General features: G+C 39.7%; 2 long non-coding RNA genes across 4 annotated transcripts in view; one reads left to right on the forward strand and one right to left on the reverse strand.

Moving 5' to 3' along the window:
* LOC134170281 (uncharacterized) overlaps nt 1-19848 on the forward strand; it is a 225925-nt gene that overhangs the window by 63195 nt on the left and 142882 nt on the right. Inside the window, exons 1-4 of one of the 2 annotated variants that reach the window (XR_009967201.1) lie at nt 10731-10956; nt 15849-15969; nt 16564-16706; nt 17417-17570. This is a non-coding gene — a long non-coding RNA (uncharacterized LOC134170281). Of the gene's footprint in view, nt 1-10730; nt 10957-15848; nt 15970-16563; nt 16707-17416; nt 17571-19848 lie in introns of those variants that run through there. The other variant, XR_009967196.1, reaches the window with a different exon arrangement.
* Nucleotides 4356-6833, reverse strand: LOC134170329 (uncharacterized). 2 transcript variants are annotated; one of them, XR_009967241.1, is made up of 3 exons: nt 6702-6833; nt 6325-6483; nt 4356-6214 (listed from the first exon to the last, which is right to left on the reverse strand). It is a non-coding gene; the product is annotated as an uncharacterized LOC134170329 (long non-coding RNA). The 2 variants fall into 2 exon arrangements; XR_009967240.1 differs by having other exon boundaries at nt 6325-6833.

The raw sequence follows: 19848 nt of genomic DNA on the forward strand, positions 1-19848 counted from the left end.
AAGTGACTGATCACTCTGAATACCTGCTCTGTTTCACTCTGCACAGCGGGGAGGTGTATGCCACACAGCTACCAAGATTTCTGACAATGCATCCTTGCTGAAATACTTCCAGTGTAGACATCTGGTATTTGTCACTGTTCTTCCCAGAGGGCCTTGGGAGAATTTATCTTTCTTGTGGTTTTCTTAACAAGTTTGTGAGGTTTTGGTGTCTGGTGTAAAAAAACACAGCGTTGGTTTTGCTGGGTTGAAGCACACAGTAATTTATTGGTTTTGGCATTAAGCTGCATGAATAAATGTGCATATGCAAGAGCTGGTGAGCAGCCTTCACCTGAAAATTGCCATTAATGCTTCATGGAATAAACCAAAGAGCCTGGTGGTTCTATTTGATCGCACATATGGCAGTCCTGTATGATGCCACTACTTATAGACACAGCAAGATTACTGGTGCATCCATCACTTACAAACAGTAACTTTTCTTTCTCATCTTCCTCTCAGCTGTCTGTTCTTTGCTTATGCTATCATTATCAGAAAGATGAATCTCACTGTGCCTTGGTGGTATAGCTTCTCCCATATAAGTTCTACCCACATATATCCACTTGGGAAGAGGGTAAGAAATGCAGATAATGGAGTATTTGAGAGAATGATCAGAATGAGGAGCATAGACATATTATGGCAAAAGAACACTGGCTGATAGAAAAGCAGCAAGTCTGCAGGCTCTGCTGATGGAAGAAGAGAAACCTACTCAAAAGCAGACCTCACCCTCAAGTGTTTTGATGTGCAGTGAACTAGGAGTGCAGCATTTTCCCTAACAGCTATTGACAAGTTTTATGCTGACCTCTGAAGGAAGAGAACTTTCTGTGGCCTGTTTGGCTATGGGGAGGGCAGCTTACACTGACCAGTGACTCTTCTGGAGTGAGAGGTGCTCTCAAGATGGTGGCTAAAATGAGCTTGTGATTTCAGAGTTACTGCTGCAGCTGCAGTTTGGTTGGAAGGGGATGAGTTTTCTTCTTGACTTGGTGCAGTTGTAAGCACCAGTGTTAGCAGAATATGTGACAAGGCAGTGCACTTTACTAAGCACCAGAAGTAAGTTCATTTTAATTGGCTGCATTAAAAAATATTAATACCTAAATATGCTTGGCTTTATTTGTTTTTAAATGCACTTGATTTGCATGGTTTAATGATATAATTTGTAGCTGTTTGTTTACTATTCCTCTCTTGATAGTTCAGAGTAAAAAAGCCCGTTTATTTATCACAACAGGTGGGTCTTCAATTTCCACTCAATTCAAGTCTTTTAGAAGACAAATAATTTCCTTCTTTTCCATTTCACAGGAAAGCAAAGATTATATTTATCTTCCCTACCTGTAATTTCACTGATAAACTGTATACGTACGTGGCCACAGATAAAAGTATCACATCTGTATTAGTGGCTTCAGCATTGTGAAGATTACCCTATTTATTTCTAACCATATGAATCTGACAGCATCCCCTTTAGATTTCTATTCTACAGCACATCAGTAATCTTTGAAAAATGTGTTTCTTTGCTCTGTGAGACGGGGTTGATAAGGTAAAGTATTAAACTGGAGTTTAAGCATTTTGAGGATATTTCAAGGACACCTGCTAGGGAGGAAGTCTTTTTCATAGAATCATAGAATAGTTAGGGTTGGAAAGGACCTCAAGATCATCCAGTTCCAAACCCCCTGCCATGGGCAGGGACAACTCACACTAAACCATATCACTCAAGCCTTCGTCCAGCCTGGTCTTGAACACTGCCAGGGATGGAGCATTCACAACCTCCCTGGGCAACCTATTCCAGTGCCTCACCACCCTCACAGGAAAAAATTTCCTGCTTATATCCAATCTGAACTTCCCCTGTTTAAGTTTTAACCCATTACCCCTTGTCCTATCACTACAGTCCCTAATGAAGAGTCCCTCCCCAGCATCCCTATAGCCCCCCTTCAGATACTGGAAGGCTGCTATGAGGTCTCCACGCAGCCTTCTCTTCTCCAGGCTGAACAGCCCTAGCTTTCCCAGCCTATCTTCATACGGGAGGTGCTCCAGTCCCCTGATCATCCTTTTGGACTTCTCAGTCTAGCTGGTATTGCTAGGTACATATATGTAATGGATTTACAGTACTTAAAACTTTCCATTATCATGATGTCTTTAATAAAGAGTTGCTATGAATATACATAGATGCCTAAAAGCTTGTTAGGCTTTATGAGTTTAAGAAATGCTTCCTCCTTCCTTCTTTCCTCAGCCTGGGGTTTCCATCTTTGATGGGGCAGCAGCAATTTGCCCACTGCTATCTTGATTGCTCCTGGAAACTTGCATGGAGCATTCCAGATGTGTTCCTCCTTCCAGGTAGCTGCCTCCCAACCACAGTGAGAAATACCTCAAAGCCAGGGCTATCAGCTCTGTCAAACACAGCTGAGGAGAAGGAATTGTATCAATTTCTTTATTCCCTTCTGCATGAAGCATTGTTCCTAGTGGTTTGGGGTTTTTTAATCCCTGTGGTTTTGTCCTGTTAATTGAGTGTTGATGAAAACTTCCCACTGTTTTCTTCTGGAGTCTGTTTCATAGTTGTACAGGCCTTGGACAATCTTTCCTGGAGTCTGCCTTAAGAATTCTGCCCTTTTCTTGGTATCATCAACATCACTCTTGGTTGCGTGCTCGCTGATCCTTTTCAATGATCTCCAAATGCATGTTAATGCGCCCCACAGTGTTGGGTTTTCTTGGTGTGATGCTTACAGCTGGGCAGGAGGAGCAGAAGCACAGGCCACTGATAACACCTGCAGAGCTTTGCCCTTCATGTAAGGCAGGCAGCCAGTGCATCATTTCATGGTGCTTTTCATTTATGTGGCAATGTGCTTCATTATGTGGTGTGTGTGCTTCATGACAGCTGTCTGCACGTAGGTAAATTTCATCTCCAGCAGATTCCTAGGGGCTGGAATTGAGCCCAAGAGTCCCTGTGCTCAATCTTAGACTGCACTACCTTCTAGTATAAGTTTGTAATATTTCCTCCCTTTTCACTTTTTAGCACATGCTGACAGTGATCAGGAGACTCTGAGGCACAGCTGAACTAAACAAATGTAGCTTTTCAGTTCCTAATAAATGGCAAAGCTTTTATTTTCTCAGGAGCAGTAAAAATAGCATGCCAAAAAGCTCATTCTAGTTCATGGACTTTGTACCCATCAACCTGTAACTGAAATGTCAAAAAACCTAATTGCTGTCTTTTGATGCCAATCTGCACATCACACAAAGTCTGACTGACATACATGAATTCATGGTTAATAGACTCAGTAATGGATAGATACGCTGACATGTAAGCAGGCATTCTCCAAATACAAAGCTGAAGTTAGAAGTATGGAAGTATTTAGGAGGCCATGAAGTGATGTTGGAATAGACACTTGTTTGTTAGTGGTTTCATTTTACTTTGCAAGTTATATTTTTCTACAAACCAGAATTAATAATAAATTATAAACCCAATCAGCTTAGATTAAAGTATTATAAGACTATTTCAGGCTGTTCTGCATGGATGACAGTGCAGGAAGACTGTAACTAACCGCCAGTGTGCTTGTAAGGGGTTGGATTCTAGCCCAGCTTTTAAGGTTGTGCATGTAGTACCAGGTAGGCCAGGACAGAGTGGATGCACCAGTTCCAGCTGAGCACAGGTTCTCACTAAATGTGGCTTACTGGCTGATCCTTCGATTATTAAACTATCTTTTGACCTGGAAGATGCAAGAGGCTCAAGAAGAGGACTTTCCTGGGCTATGCAGGGTTAGTCAAGGTTACACTTCATAGCAGTGGCATATCTGCATTGTGTATATAATCTGTATTATGTATAATCTGCATAATCTGCATTATGTATATATATACCCATGAGCAAAAACATCTGTAAATTAAGTCTTCTCCAACTCTTCATAGTAACAGAGTATTGTTATCATAACATCCTCATCTGGAATGTATAAATGTCACTGCTTTAGTTTTCGTCTTGTATGAGAGAGACCTGTTAAAAGTTTGGCAATGTTGTGATGAAGTAGCCAGGTGCTACAACAAAGTCAGGTGGACAAGGAAGCAAAATCTATATTCTATCTACCTCGTGCATGTATATATATTATATATATAATGAGCTATGAAACCAGAATGCACAACTCTGTAGACAAGGAGAAAAACTGAGACAAAACTGGCAGCAATACGTTGTTATTTGTGTGGACTCAGGATAGCCTTGTTCTGGTGTTCCATCAGGCTGTAATACTGATTTGGTGTACGAACAATAAGTCATGGAAGCTTATTTATTGCTATCAGCTTTGTGGAAGAATGTCATTGTCTCCAGGTGAGATGAGCTGTGTTGTTTTCTCTTTATTTGTGCCTAAGCTGTAAGGTATTACATATGTGCTCAGACAAACAGTGTAGGACAGCTAGATCCCACTGTAAAACCCGAACGCTGTCTCTCTTGACATCTGGTTTTACCTTCAAAGTGTTACTGCCTGTATAGGACTTCCCATGTTACTTGCCCTAGTGTGCATAGCTGAGTGGTTTATAAAAAATAAGATCGTTTAACAAAATCCATGACATGTCAATTTGACTTAAGAAGAAGCCACAGTGAAAGAAATTAAGTTGCATGGCTCTATGATCATTTAAGATCAGTCATTAGAAATTTCTATCGCTCAGTTCAGTAGAAGTGGAATTGCAGCTGTAAGATATTAGGGCAGTGGGTGGGGATGTGGTCCAAATACAGCCAAGTTGTCCTTCCATCTAAACCCAGTGGAGACTTTGTAGTTTATTTCATTAATTGGGGCTTTTTAGCTGATTTCCTTAATCAAAGCTTTTAAGACCTTTAAAGAGATATTGTCAAGAAGGAAAAGCTGGAGTTGCAGTTTGATTGACCAGCATCACAAGCATTTTTTGTTAAGAGTGGAGGAGTTTTTAATCCCCTAACCAGCTGTGTCAAATCAAAGTGGGTACAAAGCCCTTCTGTAGTGACAGTTTCACACTGCAGCTGAGCCTGCACTGAGCTCATGTGAAGCAGCTCTGGCTGCCCACTGCTGTCTGTCATCCCATGTTACATGGGAACATCGCTTGTGGGATGGCTTGGCAACACAGATTAAGGGATGATGCCAGTTAAAATTAAAATGATCCTCAAAACACTGGAGCAGCACAAGCAAAACTGTTGCCAAGAGAAATGTTCCAGGCTGACGTTCTTACTGACTCAGCGCTGATGTAGATGAATACGCAAGGGCAAAGCAGGAGGGACCTCCCTCCCCTCTCACCCTTGCTGTGTTACAGCAGGAGAACTCAGTCACAGAGCAGGGGCACGGTCATTCTTGTTGCAGTACAGAGGGCAGGCAGGGCTTTGTCATGAGGATCCAGGCGTGCGTGTGTAGAATTGGCCTTTTCTGTATTTTGCACTCTGCAATTCATCTTTCCTTTTCTGAATCCACCATTCAGCTGGGACTATGAATGGTAATGTTGTTTTACACCCACTCCTGCCACTTAATTTAATTCTTATGCAGACATACTGATGGACTTTCTTAAAACACTGAAAGGATATGTTCTTAAATCTTCTTTATTTATATCTTAAATGCATGAACATTTGGTGAGGTTTTGTTTTGATTATTTTAGCATCATTTTCTTTATGAAAAGCACTTCCTTGGCTGAAAAGTAAAAGCCTCGAGGAAGTTCTTAGGTCATTAAGCAACTTGAATGACTTTAACACTGGATAATCCTATTACCATCACAATTGTTATTATGGTGCAACCGGGAGGGAACAGATCCTGTAATTCAGATATTTGGAGGGGAGAAGCAGATAGCAGCTGGGGAAGAATTTGGTCTGTTACCTCCTCATTGTAGCTGAAAACAAGTATTTAAAAGAAGAAATACCCTAATCTCATGGTTTTGATGCCTGAAATTAACATTTACACCAAATCATCTGAATGAAATTCCTGTCGAAGAGTTTAACTTCTACATATTATTTTCCTACCTACATCTCAGTTCAATTGTTATTTATGGCAGAGAGATTCCTGTTGGTGTTAGGATGAAGAGTGACTCAGAACCCATCTTGGTTTTGGTTAAAAGTATTCATGAGTTGATGATGTAATAAAAAAAGCAGCTAAATGGATTTAAGTAATTGTTCTGGACAATCATAAGCTAAGGCTCATTTTCCTCTTCTTCTCCATTCTTAATTTTAATTCAGTTGTGAAGCTTTCAAATTAGAGATCTGAAGCAAAGACAGCAAAAGTAATCTTGGTGCAGTTCTACCATTATCCCCAAAGCAAAAGAGTCAGAGGGAGGGAGATTCCAGAGGCTTTTGTTGTGAACACACTTAACACTTGTGCTTTCCAAAGAAGTCTGGATAATCCAGGTGTGAGGTGCTCCTGAGAAGAGTGAGCGAGCCTGTGCCACATTTTAATCCTCTCTCTTCTCCCAGAACTCAGTTTTGTGCAGCCAAGCAATCAGCCAGTTCAGGAAACTGATCTGGGCCCAAAGCTAAAAATTAATAATATTCAGTTTAATCAACTTCCTGATGAAGCTGTCTGCAGGGCCCAATGTGCCATGCTGGTGCCAGCACAAGGGGGCAAGTATGCAAGCTTGCAGACAGGGAACAAAAAGGCAAGATCAGCATTAAATCAATCTGATCGTGAAACTGCACTTCAGGTCTAATAAACCACATAATGAATTGCTGTTCAAAGCGCTGGTATAAAAACCTGTAATGTGTGCCCAAAGCAGAGCTGTATTCAGAAGCCGCTGGCAGGGGATGTGTCCCAGCAGTAAAATGTCTTTTTACAGCTGCACTATTGGAGACACATCCATCCCATACCTGCAGCAGTGAGGGACTACTGTCAGTGCAGTGAGGTGCTGCATGAGTGATGGCTCCTCACTGGCCACACATGGGTACACGGGAGCCCCTTCTCTCAGTGGGTGCACCTGCAGTTACTCTCCATGCAAATTCCTCTACCTGGTCTCTTGAGCATACTCTGGGGGCCCTTCTACAATTCACTTCAAACACTTTCCCAGATGGCAACTCCACAACCCAGATGTTGTTTATTCATTTGTCACTTTAAAAGGAACACAATACCAAGAAAAGAAAGGAGCAAGACATGTTTGTTCTCCATTGAAGGAAAAAGAAGGGGACTTTGACATTGGAGTTTCCTGCATTCTTGAGGTCAAGAAGGTTGTCACAAACTGCTGTTCTTCTCTGAAAAGAACCTTTCCCATTCTTTTTCTACTAGAAGGCTTCTGCCAGTGAGAAGCTGGGCTTTAGAAACTCCATTCCTAAAAAGATGTCAGTGCTGTAGGTGCTCAACAGGAGCCATTTACATGCTGTATCTGGGATACTTCTCTTTGCTTATGACTGAGTTATTAACGTGGTTGTGACAGCCTGTGGTTGAAACCCATGAGTGTCTCTGTAATGCCTCTGTGAGGTGTGACCCTGCTCCTGGTGGTTCTTCCATGGGGTTAAAATAGGCATAGTTTGTAGACATGCTGCGGTGGCTGTACATCACATTAGATGTAGGAAGCTAAAGAATGTTGCCATTTCATTTTCAGGGAGCTATTTCAAAGGGGCAGTTAGCAATCCCCTATCAACAGCCCTGTCAGATCATAGCATCTCTTATTAATACTGCAGAGTATCTATGAGATCAGCCTTTTGCAAGAGCTCAAATAGTAGTGAGTGAAGAAACCTTGGGTGCAAAAATTCAAGCAGCAGCAGCCTTTCCTCTGAGGCATTTTGGACTATTCAGTTCTCCAGGGCATTCAAGACCTTTTCTACCACACTGCTTTGCCAGATAATGGAACTTGGAGAATCACACAGGTCTTTCAAAGTGTTGCTAAAGAGATTGAGGAGGACTTGGGCTGCAATCAGTCTCTTTAATGGTATTACTAGAAAGATTGTATCTCTTGTCCATTCGTGTGTCAAGAAATGTTTTTATAGCAGATCTAGCTATGGAACGTTTGTCATCCAAGACTAAATATAATAGAAAACCCGGTACCTCACAATGCAACAGGCAGTTCTCTCTCCTCTGAATGGACATAGGGGTTCAAGCTGACTGTGGTCTGTGACACTTTTGTTTGTTGATGTGTGGCTCATTTTCTAGGCTGGAAATAGATGTGTTACTGTCTGAACGAACACATGTCAAAGAGATTGTCTGCTCTTCTATTTGGTTGGCTCCTACAAGATCTATAATAGCCACACTTGTTTGCTTACAGATACAAGGGTTGATGCATTTGTTTCCTCTGTACTGCCCATCACAGCAGCAGTTGGAGTAAATTTCCATCTTGTGTTTAGCAATGCTCAGAGCCCGAAGAGAAGTTTTAATTGAGCTTGCAGAAGTTTTCTTTTGTTGGGAAATTGTTCGCATTCGTTTGTTGAAGCATCTTCTAGGAGCGCTCACAGGCAATTTCAGGCTTTGACAGGATGGAGCTCATTAACTTCCACCCAAGCTAAATGTCAATTTACATACTAATGTCAATTTTCTTTTACCTTTGTGTCCCCAGTTCCATTTTTTAGAAAACCAAATGCTCAAAGTAATTTTTCATCCATGAAATCACAACAGTTAAGAAACGTGCCCCAGATGTATTCCTCCAATTGGAGCTATTATACAAGGCACTGCAAACAGCAGCTTGCTCTCAAACTGCTGCAGAGGAGAAAGGGGCTCTTGAAGGAATTCTGGTAAAAGTAAAGAACTTAAATGTACTAAAAACAGATTAAATGTGTGAAAATTCCGGAGAACACTGAATGGGTTTTTTCAATGTTAGATCATCAGAACCAATCCATCTGTAATTGGTAATTAAAAAGATGAATAGCAGTGGGGAAGGAGGCAGTGAATAACAACGAAAGAGGAGAGACCATATTTCTCCTTTTTGCAGCGCATGCACATAGGAGGTAAATCCGTAAGACAAAAAAAATAGGAAATCTTTTTTGCATCCATATAATAAACATGCCAAACTTGCTCCCCAGAGGTGTAGTTAACAGGAGTTGGTTCCCATTAATTTAAATGTCACACCTCTCTGGGCAGAGATTATAATATTATTTTTAAAGGAAATTTAGCAGTCAAAGGGTTGTGCCATGAGCTGAGGAACAGGCAAAAGGGAAATATAAGAAAGGATTTAAAAACCATTTTCCATAACTAATTTCTCGCGTTTCTCACATCTTTCTTTGAAGCAGTTTGTGATGCTTGTTCTTAAGGTTTGTGATGTTCTTCAGGTGGGATTTTATTCTAGGAAGACTTTGTTACCTTTCTGCTGTATTTAATAAATAAATTTCCTCAAGCTGTATTTGTGGTTTATATTCCTTATGAAAAGATTAATTCTGCTGTATTTCACTGGCTCTTGGAAAAGTCAAAGGAACGTGTTGCCAGGATAACAAAGAATATGTGTGCCAGAGGAGATTCAGCATTCATTCAGACAAGAAACAAAAACGTACCAACTCATTGGCCTCTAGCAGCAACCCAGTAAGGCTTGCAAAGCAAACATTTCATATTCATAGAAATACTAGCAACTGGCTTTAAGTTTACAGAGTGCAGCAAGGAAGGGAGCCCTGTTTTGATCAAGTTAGGAGGTGGCATTTTCTCTTTTCAATGAAAATTTCAAAAAGAGAGCTATGTAAGTGTAACACTGGAGTCACTATGGAGGGCTGTATTTCTGCTCCCCTGTAAATCACAAGGGATTTACCATGATCATGAAATTTTTGGTCTTTGAAAACTTCCATCCAAATATACAAGAGGAGATTTGCTGCTTCTTATTATTGCTTTCCTTCAATAGGACTCAAAGCTTTGCTGGTATTTGTAGATTAGTGAGTGCTTCCAAAGAAATAAATTAATAAACTCGGCCAAGGAATATTTGCACCACTGAGCACTACTTCATATATTCCTTGTACACATGCCAAGAACTAGGAGGAAGCTTTCTTGACCATGGAGCAGATTCTTACAGGTAAGGTGAGAGGGGAGGTAAAGCAGCATGACTAAATTCTTCCATTTTTGCATTAATAGCTTCTGGTCCTGGTCCAGTTCCCTGTGATGCAATTTCTAGGTTATGGAGTGTGTATGATATATATTTTTGTCACCTTAGAAACGTGAAAATACTTACTAACTGGCTAAAGAACTTCATGGTGACTGAAGAGCAGCTAAAAGCAACCTGAAGTTTATAGACCTAAGAATGGTAGGAGGTGCAGATGAAATAGCTGCATATGCAGATTAGCACATTTACATAACTTGCTGACAGCACCAGCCAGCTGCTGCATTCTGCACAGGATGAAATAACCTTGGGTTTTAAGTCATTGCAGGTGATGTGACAAGGTTCACCTTCTGTGTAGCTCTGGCCATCAGGCAAGATCTCAAATCTAGTAAGTATGCTGACTTGTTTTGTGAATATCACACCTGGAAGTGTTTGGTAAACTCTTAGTGTTGGGTTTACTGTAGGTACATTTAAAAACCTTTGTTTCACTGCGCATCTCTGTGAGTGTTCCAACATTAACGTATGGGTATAGCTTGAAGACAATGTTCTGCAATTAAAAATCATATATAGGAGAGACACAAAATGAATATCTGACAAAATGTGATGAGAAAAATAAGCTCTGAAAAAGTAGGAGGACAGCACAGAAATAAAAACCCCTTTTTATTTTCAGATAGACATGCAAAACTGCTGTTAGCCCCATCAAGTGACAGTAGGTGATAGGCCGAGACGCCTCTTAGTTGCTTTATGCGAGGAACAAATGCTCCCATGCTCCCAGAAGATAATTCCAGTCTGATCTCCAGAACAGACAGGGTTTGGCCAAACTCCAAATTGATCTCTTTTTAAAAAATGTTTATTGCATATAATGTCAGAAAAAAAGTTTAACAAATCTCATTTCCCCTTTTACGTTGTTCCATGATGAATATGGAAAGTGAAGACACAGGGGAGAAGTCCACAGCCCTTTACAGATCTGAGTCGATTATACATACATTATTTATATTGCAGACTGAGGTGAGATTTTGGGTTATTGAGCACTGAATTTTTACAGTAGAGTGCAACGAAATTATTCAAACCAGGTGTTTCTGTAATTGCAGTGCACAAGGGACAGTGCTGGGAGCTGAACAGATCCCAAATTTACCCTTTCAGCTGAATGATGCAGTGGTTTAGTGTTAGTACACAAGGCAATAAAATAAATTGCATTGGAAAACAAGGCAGGCTGGCTGGCTCTAAACTGCTGAATTTTGATTGCACTTGGTGCCTTTACCTTTTGTTTGCATTTGTTTAGGCCTTTATACCAGTATATGATATGAAGAGATGAACCTGTTCATTAAAACTGAGGTAAAACTACTGGTAATGGCTAAAATTCAGTAACTACAATATGCCCTCTACTCTCATCATTGTCCTAATATGTAGCATCCAGCAAGTGATATATCAATACCCTGTCACAGGGTTATTTGCCTCCTTGCTCTGCATAAGGAGAAAGGAAAGCAACAAGGAAAGAAAAAATTGAAAAATCAAGTGTTAGTTCATAAATTGCAAAACATCAAGTAATGCTCCGCTTTAAGTACATTTTAATGCATTGCCACAAGGTATTTGCACATAGGCTAAGCTGCTTCATGCAAGTCTGATTTCTTCTAGAAATATAAAGCACAGATTTCCCCCATACCAATGTGGGTTATGTATGTGCACCCATTTTTCTAAAGAGAGCTGTATGTGAACTGCAGTATTGCAATGCTAGTGATGTCTTGGTCTTTTTAATAAGGCATTTATGGATATTTTCAGTGAAAATACTATCTCTTGTTGGAGTTTTTCATTTGATGCTTCAACTGGGTCTTTCTGACACGAGACCTCTGATTTTTGATACCTGTTTTATACAGCCTGTGTTTATCGTTCCCAAGTAATATTGGAAAGAGCAGAAAAATACAGAGAAAGCAATCCATGAAATAGGTCTCTGGAAGACAAGAAAAGATCATTAAACCTTTTAAAGTTTGGCAAACTGAATCACAGATCTTACAAGATAGTGGCTAAGATGTCACCAAGCTTAAAAGTGAACAAAAATTAATTTAGCTGCTGCTGCTAATATGACTTTGGCTTATCTTTGAGATCCTTCTTGAATACCTTTAATTAATTGACACAATTTATTTGAAATTGGATTATCATGAGGTTTTTCTTTCCTGCCTATTTCAGAAAGATTTAATACAGTTGCTTGACAAAATCTACAGGACTACAGTAAATGAAATTACTGTTGAGGTGTGGAGGAAGAGTTGTTCTGTTCCTATGCATGAGATCCAGCTCCACAGAGGATTTTATCCTTTTTCAGAGCCAGGACAAAAGCTATGCAGGGTTTAGTTCTATTTAGATATCTGGCTCTTGCATATGATGTGATTTCAATGTGCTGAGTAAAAGGCATTTTGAGAAAATAGAAGTATGGGTTTTACGTGTGTGCTCCTTACTGGACTAAAAATTTCTCAACGGGTACCATGACTGAATGTGACAGGAGCTCTCTTCTCTCTTTCAACATGCTGAGGTCTTCAGACAGATTCAGTTGTTACACTGTGTATGCCATCAAATCCTGAAAATAATAATGCTGCGATGCTGCCCCATGTGGAACTTTAGCAGCTAGAAAGGAAGATGCAGCAGACTCTATGTAGTCTGAGAAAAAAATTGGTTAAGTTTTATAAGTGGACAACCCTAATATACCGTACGGACTGTTCTAGGCTAACTGGATATTAACAGCTATACTCTCTTTTATTAGCATGACAAAAATACTATTTAATACTGCAGGGAAAATAGACTTCTATTGGCTGTGGGGAAAAATATGCAACCCTTGTTTCACCTATAAATTAATGTTCTCTCATAATTTTAAACAGTTTTCTTACAGTAACAAAGTAAAGTTTTACTTGTATAACAAAGTAAAAAACGTTCTTTCCATTCAGCATTTACTTGAGACATGGAGCACCAAAGGGCTCAGGGAATTGAACGTTGTCATTTGAAGGCTATTGCAAATGCAAGAGCTACCGCTCCTGTCAATTAACTGTGTGGGGAATATGTTGTAGGTGCCCAAGTGTGGTACCTGCAAATGGCTGGTATGAACACTCCCCATTTCCCAGGGAGTATTCCTAGCCTGCATACAGCATGATTTGCAGTCTCTGCGTTGAACATCTTTGCTTTTGCTTGCTGGTGGGAAACTAAAAGTTCAGCTGAATGCTGTGTGCCTCAGCAGAGATATTAATTCTCCTCCAGAATCCTCATAAAACATTATGAAGACAGTCTTGCAGGCAGGCATTACCCTTGGGCTGCGGAGCTTGTGATGCTTGCTGTGCCTCAGTTCTTGCTGCTCACAGGAGCAGGTCACTGATGGGCATCTTCAGTCCTCCAAGTGCAGGAGGCAGCTGATGTTATCTCAGTGAAGGTCACTGATTTGATCCTAGAACAGGTGTTCAGATTCTAGGGATGCAGGAGCTACTAGGAAAGAGTATTAGCCTTTAATACTAGGGTGAAAGCTGTGTTTAAGAAACATCCACAGAATATGCAGAAAGTGCAAATGTGAGAAAACCCTTACAGAAGCCACAGCAATGCATATGACAGGTTAGGGATGTATGCTCAAGAGGCTACTGCATGGTCCAAATTCTATAAGCTGTATCTGTCAGATATCCAGAACCAATAAGGGAAGGCAAATCTAAGAAGCCTGAGGCGCTCAACAAACAGTTTATATCACAAAGCTTAGGAGCTGAGGGCCTGGCACAGTGCAAATATTCATTGCCTTTTTCTCACCTTGTTCTCTGGAAAAGCAGGGCAGAACAGTAGGCAAGGAATGCGTATATATGGGGGAATATTTAAAGGAGAACAAATAAGAAGCCAGGGGATGTGATTATTCACAAAAAAAAAAAAAAGAGAACCAAATAAAAACAGGAATAAAAGCTGTCACTTGGGGTGACAGATGGATGTCAAAGGAAATGTAACAGTGAAAGCAAATAACGCTTTCTACCTTGACAGTATCTCTCTCTTCTACTCTCAATCCAATTATAACATTTTTTCCTTTGTCTCACTGATCTTTTTATAATGAAGAAATAGTTCATCTGACTTAGCTGGTTCCCAAACACTGGTCGGAGTAGTGCTTCCAGCAAAATACTGAAAAATGTGCTTAATTTGAAATTTAGCTGTAATGGTGTTACTCATATGCTTAACATCAAGCATGCACTTAAGTGCTTTGCTAAATGAGGCCCAGTATTTACACTTTCAGGGGTTCCATATCCTAAAAAGAAATTAATGTGCTAACCACGTAACACATTAAGTTTGCATAGTATATGAAATACTACTGCAGGGATTTGACAGGCTAATTTCATTGTAAATAAGGAGGATTAATTCAAACCTCATTGGTATGATTGAAAAGATTCCTAGTGATTCCCATAGTTCATGCATATTGAAGAGAAGAGTTAGATAAATGTTCCCTAGAAAAAGTGGGAGGTTCTTATAAGCTACAAAACAACAGATGTCTTTGCTCTATAGCAATCATTTCATTTGTGGTATTTCTGCAGTAGGACTCTGCCCATGATGATTTAAATGACAGCATCTGTGGAGGCCTTAAAAAGAGTCTTCACTGCATTAACTTTATGTGGCAATGTTACATCTGAACTGAGCCCATTTCCTGGGCAGAATTAGGTAAGACGTGGGCCTGGCACAAAGCACAACAGGAACATCAGTGGAACTCCAGTCACAAAATGCAGAACATATGTGGAGATGTTTATACAGTTCATTCTTGCCGGTTTAAGCTGCTGAAAAGGCTTTGTACTTAGTTTTTCTGTATGCTACACTGTTGCACTGGCCAGGGACTGCTTTATTTCTGGATTAGCTATCAACAAAATCTTGTAAGGAAGCTCTGGGGTATTATTTTTCTAAATAAAACAATAGCAATGAGGTAGGCAAATATAAGCTACAGTTACCGTGCATCTCTTGCAATCTTCAACATCTGAAGTTGTTACAAGGATACCCTTAGTCCGGTGTTTGTAATGAAGAGCCCATTATCTGTCTTTATTTTTCTCTTGAGTTCTGTTTTCACATGCACCTGATGGCTTTGCTGGGGATCTGAGCTGTGTTATGCTTTGAAAAGCAGATCACAATTCTGAAATCAGTTCTCTCCTTATAGAAGTTAAGATGGCACTGGGAACAACATGAAATGGGAGAACTGGGGGAAGGAAATTTTTTTTTCTACGTGGGAAACCCCTAAACAAACCAAAAAGCTTTTGTAATTGATCCGAGAATCACTGTTTTCTGAACTGAGCCAGCTTATCTCTAGAGAAGGGTTCACAGTGTTATTGCTTCCTCTGCCTCTTTACTCCTTCCTTGGTTTCTTTCTGTTAAGAAATTTATAACATCTCTTTTCAATTCATTTCTAGTTCCTGAGACCTGAGTTGGTATTTTTATCTGTACAATACCCAGATTAATTCACAAAATGAGACCCACTGCATGTACGTAACTCAGCTGGCAAGGCTGTAAAAGCTGCAGGAAGATGATGAGGGCTTTGGCAATTGGTTATTTATTTGAGGCATTTGGAATTCCTAATGGCTCCATTAAGAATACAAATACTGTTCATCTGTTTGCTGCACAGTGTCACAGGGAAGTGCCTTTACAAAGAATTTAAACGAAGGATAGGGTAGTAACTGTGTCTTATTGGCTTGATTTTTACAAACCTCGATGCTGTTAGTCAGAGAGGATGGTGTTGTTAGGCCAGTTTAATTACATCCAGGACTGGAACTATAGTTTATGTGAAATCCTTCATTCATGAGAAGGCTGTGTGCTGGTGTATGTGCACTCAGTGTACACAGTCTGTTGAAACTCTTACTGGACAGAAACATGCTCCGAACTACCAGGCACTGTACTGACAAAACCTCCCTGCTCACCAGGAATAATGCTTCTTTCTGGACTCAGCCCAGGAGCTGACTGCTGTCAGCCCTCACAGATCACAGTGGGAGCTGCTGCTTTGGTACTGCTGGTGGGAGACAGCACCACTTCCCATGTACAGATGTGTTGTCTTTCAAGTTCTGTGCTGGAGCCCCACATTCTCTGCTTGCATTTTTGGTGATAATAACATTAATATGCAAACCGTGCAGGTTGTGCTAAGTAGTTCCAGAGCTATTTACTAGCAGGCATATGTAACATCAGATGAGGCTTCTAAAAGTATTCTTTTAAAGTGAGTGTGCTTTTAAAAATACTGCCTATAATTCTGCTGCAGCTTTCTTGGTTTGTATATGTAGAACTGACAGAGTCATGTCGTTTGTTAGCTAAAACTGCCCTATTATGTATATTCTTCTTACTCCTCTGAAAAATCACAACTGTTGTATATTCCAAGGAGACACATTTTGGAAAAAAACAATAACATTTAAATTGTATTTTATTTTAAAAAGTGTTATATAGTGAGCTATATTTTTTCCATTTTAATTGGGAAACTTTTGTAGCAGAAAGTTGTAAACTACCAGGATTCCAAAACAACCATAAAATGCACAACATCTGAAGCCGTATTGCTGTAAATGAATCAGATACTGTAATCAAGCCTTTTTATACCTTAGAAATAGATAGGTAGCTAACTTACCTTCTTCCTCAGTTTTACATTCATTGGAGATCAACACTGGAAAATAAACTCTTCTTTGGATCACTTACATTCCTTCTGTCACAGACTGGATGTTCACATACGCGTCATGGACATTGCCAGTTGTCACATCTGAAGGCTGACACACAACTGGGGAAAATGAAGATGAGATGAGGTGTGCATTGCAGACTGGCATGCAACCTCTGTGTTTGTGTGTGTATCTGCACAGCTATTTTCATTAGCCAACCAAGACATTTTTAGGTTTCAAATCTAGTAATCTCTGCAAGGTGCTGTAGAAATTATTTCTCCAGTTTTCTACTGAAATGTGTATTGTAATGGAGTGTGTTAATGGGTTATTTACAGCTGCTGGTTTTGCTGCACTTCAGAAACCAAAGCTACTGTTTAAAAATCTTCATCCAGGCATTGAAGTCTTGCCTTAGAGGCCCATTTAAAATAATTCTGCTTTTATTTTTTTTCCCCAGAAATTAATGTGTTAGATATGGAGTAACAAGCCAGAAAGAGCATTTATGACTATGTAGTCTGGCCTACTGCAATGTAAGCTGTAGATTTCACTCATAACTCTGATTCATGGATGTCCATAAAATAAATGATGTGACATCACTCAAATTCAGCTTAAGATGTTCTCAGTGCATATTACTTAGAAATGAAGGATTTCTTTGTGAAGATTAAAGTTAACATTTTCAAAGGGAGGAAGAGAAGCAGTTGGAAAGGAGGAAGCAAAGCAGCATTCACAGTATTCATTTACCATGTCAGTAATTCAGATTATCTGTGTGTATCAAGTAGCCCAAGAAGTCTGAGATCAATTGCTCTGCACATCTTTACAGGATGTAGCAGTAGGAAATTCCCTGTTTTTTAACCTTCCAGATTTGAAGATCCAAATCCCTGCCAGCAATGGGAAAAGCAGCAACAGAAGATCCGTAAGGAATGATGAATACACGCCCCCCCCCTTCTCTGTATTGTTTTCCCGCTGGCAGAGAAGTTTTTTCCTCTTCCAGACACACTTTGTTCAGATTGTTGGGTAAGAAAGACCAGACTTTTGTGCTAGCAGGAACAATCCAGTCTGAAGGAGCACAGATAACAGCCCTGAATGAGCCAGCCTGTTAACATCCATCCATTAATAAAACTATAGGAAACAGTGCTGTGTGAAAACAACAGCACTAAGTTGCTTTGCTGGATAAATCTGAATGAGAGAGGATGGACGCTGTTGGAAAACATGACAAGAATAAAAGGAAAGAGCTGTTTTCCTCCATCAACCATCTGATTTTGGGATTTACATTGCATTTCATCCACAGCTAATTAAGGTTAGCTCCAGTGGTAATCACTAGTTTCTGTGTTAACAAGAAGAGAAAAGCAGTCATTAGGAATAAAATGATCCTTGTGGATCTATTAGGATTTGTAGCCCTAGCCCCTTTTCAGTCTGTTGGATAAAAAGCATATAACTAATGCAGTATGATATGTCTAATCCAATTGGACGACTTCTCTGGTTGTTTTCACTTAATTGATGTGTTAAAATATCTGCACTTACCATCTGCAGGAGGCACTGGAATGACTTGACATCATCAGAAACCCACACCTAGCTGGTGTTAAAAGATAGGCTGTAAGGCTGGCTATCAGGTAACCCTTGCTCCTGGGAATCTTCTTTGCTATTTGCATGGTTTTTTAGTAACAGAAGTCATAAAAAAACCCTTGAGATCAGAAACCACAATGCTGTATATATTTTGGAAGCCAAATAAAACCCCAATCCTGAAATAAAACTTAACAGACATAGAAGAGGATATAAGGATAATTCATCTGTGCAGAGTGGAATCAATGATTTTTCTGGTGTTTATTACCATCCTAACTTGGTTTTCACTAGAGAAAAAATGAACTTTTTCCTGTATTTGATTTGAATTAGAGCATTTTGGAAAGGCTGATGTACTTCCACTGGGACCAGTTCTGTGTTTCTCTAAGGAGAGTGGTGTGAGCCATTCTGCCCATGTAAAGACCCATTTTTTCTAAAGCATCCATTTAATTTGGAAGCATAGGAACTTTGAAAGTACCATATAGATGGTTTTCCCATAAACGAACTTTTAACTAACAGAGAAAGTTCTGTTCTGGTAATTTTGGGGCCTTCCATCTGCACATGTACCCAAGTGTTCCTACTGTTTTTCCTATTAGTGCTTACTGGAAGCTTTGCTTGCCTGCAGCAGATGTGTGTGTCCATTGTATACCCCTGCAGAGGAATAATGAGAAAAAAACTTTTAAAATGGAATAACAGAATTAAGAAACAAATGCAACAGAGCTCAGTGGGAAACGAGGACATATGAGGATCCTCTCATAGCATAGAGAAAACAGAAGAAAGAAGGTTAACTAGGTTAAAAATCAATTTCTCTAATACAATATAAGAAATGCAATCTAAGCTTAATTTTCACCAAAGATTTGTTATGCACTTGGCAAGCAAATATGGATTTTTATGAGCATTCTGTTTCAATTTTATGTGCAAGTGACATTTGGCAGCACTAACTGAAATGCAGCATGACTTTCACAGTTATTTCTGTTCATTGTTTTGGTTGCTTGTCACCAACTTCTGGTTCTCTCTTCGTCTTTGCTTATGAACATTCTTAAAGACATGTTAACTCTTCAGTTGCCTCCGATTGCTGGTCTAATTTTTTGACTTACAAGAATGTAGATCTTATGGGACATGTATTTATTAATGCAATTTGAAACCTTGAGAAAAAAAACACTTGAGTGGTTTTGATCAAATTCCCATCTGACCATTTGATGTCAATGAAAACGTCATGTTGAGTCCACATAAAAGCAACCTGTGGGGACCCAGTGCTAAGCATTTTTATTGGCATTGGGGGATTTATTTTGTCTTTTTAAGAATGATGTCTAAAATGATATGCACTGTGAAGATGAGGTAACTTTAAATGGGATTTATATACCCAGAGGGGCTGAACAGAGCTGCAGAGATATATTTATGGAAGTGGGGTCCAGGCAGTGTTAATGGCAAATGAAAGAGCTGTGACCCTCTTAGACTCTCATTATGTTCACACCATGACACAGAGTTGCCAGGAGTGTGGCAACTGAAATCACAGTATTCCTAAATGCAGTGAAATTCTTGCTCTTAATGATGAACCCAGGATTTCATCCGTTCTCTGTATTCATTAAAATCACTAAAATTCCAAACAAATATGTAGAGAAAAGTGATCGTTTTGTTATGTTTTCATTTTTTCCTGGTTTAGCTTCTTCAGAAAGATGAGTGCTTAAAGGTGCAGTGTCTGGGCAGCTTCACAAACAATGACGTCAAATCATAC

The sequence above is a fragment of the Pezoporus occidentalis genome, unplaced genomic scaffold, assembly GCF_034315485.1.
Source record: "Pezoporus occidentalis ecotype Australia unplaced genomic scaffold, CSIRO_AGI_Poc_V1 ctg37, whole genome shotgun sequence".
Lineage (NCBI taxonomy): Eukaryota > Metazoa > Chordata > Aves > Psittaciformes > Psittacidae > Pezoporus > Pezoporus occidentalis.